Source organism: Arachis stenosperma, chromosome 4 (assembly GCF_014773155.1).
Source record: "Arachis stenosperma cultivar V10309 chromosome 4, arast.V10309.gnm1.PFL2, whole genome shotgun sequence".
NCBI lineage: Eukaryota > Viridiplantae > Streptophyta > Magnoliopsida > Fabales > Fabaceae > Arachis > Arachis stenosperma.
This window is the reverse complement of record NC_080380.1, coordinates 112,025,377-112,028,316: the sequence shown is the minus strand read 5'-3', so window position 1 is coordinate 112,028,316 and position 2,940 is coordinate 112,025,377. Positions and strand designations below refer to the sequence as shown.

The following is a 2,940-nucleotide window of genomic DNA, read 5'->3' as shown; positions in this document are numbered from 1 at the left end:
CCTGCCATTAGAGCAAACAACTTTGAGCTTAAGCCTCAATTAGTTTCTCTAATGCAACAGAATTGCAAGTTCCATGGACTTCCAATGGAAGATCCTCATCAGTTCTTAGCTGAATTCTTGCAAATCTGTGACACAGTCAAGACTAATGGGGTTGACCCTGAGGTCTATAGACTGATGCTATTCCCTTTTGCTATAAGAGACAGAGCTAGAATATGGTTGGACTCTCAACCTAAAGAAAGCCTGGACTCTTGGGAAAAGCTAGTCAATGCCTTCTTGGCAAAGTTCTTTCCACCTCAAAAATTGAGTAAGCTTAGAGTGGAAGTCCAAACCTTCAGACAGAAGGATGGAGAATCCCTCTATGAAGCTTGGGAAAGATACAAACAATTAATCAGAAGATGTCCTTCTGACATGCTTTCTGAATGGAGCATCATAGGTATTTTCTATGATGGTCTCTCTGAACTATCTAAGATGTCCTTGGATAGCTCTTCTGGAGGATCTCTTCATTTGAAGAATACGCCTACAGAAGCTCAAGAGCTAATTGAAATGGTTGCAAATAACCAATTCATGTACACTTCTGAAAGGAATCCTGTGAACTATGGGACTAGTCAGAAGAAAGGAGTTCTTGAGATTGACACTCTGAATGCCATATTGGCTCAGAATAGGATATTGACTCAACAAGTCAATTTAATTTCTCAGAGTCTGTCTGGAATGCAAAATGCACATGGCAGTACTAAGGAAGCTTCATCTGAGGAAGAAGCTTATGATCCTGAGAACCCTTCAATGGAAGAGATGAATTACCTAGGAGAACCATATGGAAACACCTATAATTCTTCATGGAGAAATCACCCAAATTTCTCATGGATGAATCAAGAGAGACCTCAACAAGGTTTCAATAATAATAATGGTGGAAGAAACAGGTTTAGCAATGGCAAGCCTTTTCCATCATCTTCTCAGCAACAGACAGAGAGTTCTAAGCAGAATACTTCTGACTTAGCAACAATGGTCTCTGATCTAATAAAGACCACTCAAAGTTTCATGAATGAAACAAGGTCCTCCATCAGAAATTTGGAAGGACAAGTGGGTCAGCTGAGCAAGAAAATTACTGAACTCCCTCCTAGTACTCTCCCAAGTAATACAGAAGAAAATCCAAAAGGAGAGTGCAAAGCCATAACCATGGCCGAATGTGGAGAGGAAAGAGAGGAGGAGGACGCCACTGAGGAAGACCTCAGTGGGCGTGTACCAATCTCCTATGAGTTCCTCAATGAGGAACCATGGGAATCTGAGGCTCAAAATGAGACCATAAAGATTCCATTGGACTTACTTCTGCCTTTCATGAGCTCTGATGAGTATTCTTCCTCTGAAGAGGATGAATATGTCACTGAAGAGCAAGTTGCTAAATACCTTGAAGCAATCATGAAGCTAAATGACAAGTTATTTGGAAATGAGACTTGGGAGGATGAACCACCTTTGCTCACCAAAGAACTGGATGACTTGTCTAGGCAGAAACTGCCTCAAAAGAGGCAGGATCCTGGGAAGTTTTCTATACCTTGTACCATAGGCACCATGACCTTCAAGAAGGCCTTGTGTGACTTAGGGTCAAGTGTAAACCTCATGCCCCTCTCTGTAATGGAGAAATTAGGGATCTTTGAGGTGCAAGCTGCAAGAATCTCATTAGAGATGGCAGACAATTCAAGAAAACAAGCTCATGGACTTGTAGAGAATGTTTTGGTGAAGATTGAAGACCATTACATCCCTACTGATTTCATAGTCCTAGAGACTGGGAAGTGCATGGATGAATCCATCATCCTTGGCAGACCCTTCCTAGCCACAGCAAAGGCTGTGATTGATGTTGATAGAGGAGAGTTGATCATTCAAGTGAATGAAGAATCCTTGGTGTTTAAGGCCCAAGGACATCCCTCTATCATCATGGAGAGGAAGCATGAAGAGCTTCTCTCAAAACAGAGCCAAGCAGAGCCCCCACAGTCAAACTCTAAGTTTGGTGTTGGGAGGCCACAACCAAACTCTAAGTTTGGTGTTGAACCCCCACATTCAAACTCTAAGTTTGGTGTTGGGAGGTTCCAACACGGTTCTGAGTATTTCTGAGGCTCCATGAGAGTCCTCTGTCAAGCTAATGACATTAAAGAAGCGCTTGTTGGGAGGCAACCCAATGTTTTATAGTTAACTAGTTTCTTTTGTTATTTTATCTTTTTTGTAGGTTGATGATCATAAGAAGTCACAAAATCCATTGAAAAAGCAAAAACAGAATGAAAAACAGGAAGAAAAACAGCACACCCTGGAGGAAGAAGCTGCTGGCGTTTAAACGCCAGTAAGCCTAGCAGTTGGGCGTTTAACGCCCAGTCTGGCACCATTCTGGGCGTTTAACGCCAGAAAGGGGCACCAGACTGGCGTTAAACGCCAGAAAAGGGCTACAACCTGGCGTTAAACGCCAGGAATGGGCACCAGCCCGGCGTTTAACGCCAGAAATGGCTCAAAACGTGGATTTTGATGCCATTTGGTGCAGGGATGACTTTTCCTTGACACCTCAGGATCTGTGGACCCCACAGGATCCCCACCAACCCCACCACTCTCTCCCTTCTTCTTCACCCATTCACCAATCACCTCAACATCTCTTCAACACTCACATCCATCCTTCATAAACCACCACTTCTCCCCCTTTTTGGCCGAACCACAAAGCCATCTCCCTCTCCCCTATTTCTTCTTCTTCTACTCTCTTCTTCTTCTTTTGCTCGAGGACGAGCAAACCTTTTAAGTTTGGTGTGGTAAAAGCATTGCTTTTTGTTTTTCCATAACCATTTATGGCATCCAAAGCCGGTTCAACTGAGAAGGCATGATCTCAAGCCCATCACTAAGAAGAAGATGGAGCAAACAAGAGACCCCTCTCATCAAGAGATCCCTGAGATACCTCAAGGGATGCACTTT

General features: G+C 43.3%; 1 non-coding gene across 1 annotated transcript; it reads right to left on the bottom strand.

Annotated features, from left to right (window-relative positions):
- Positions 1–306: 306 nt before the first annotated feature.
- Positions 307–414, bottom strand: LOC130977301 (small nucleolar RNA R71). Its single transcript, XR_009085000.1, has one exon. It is a non-coding gene; the product is annotated as a small nucleolar RNA R71 (small nucleolar RNA).
- Positions 415–2,940: the final 2,526 nt, after the last annotated feature.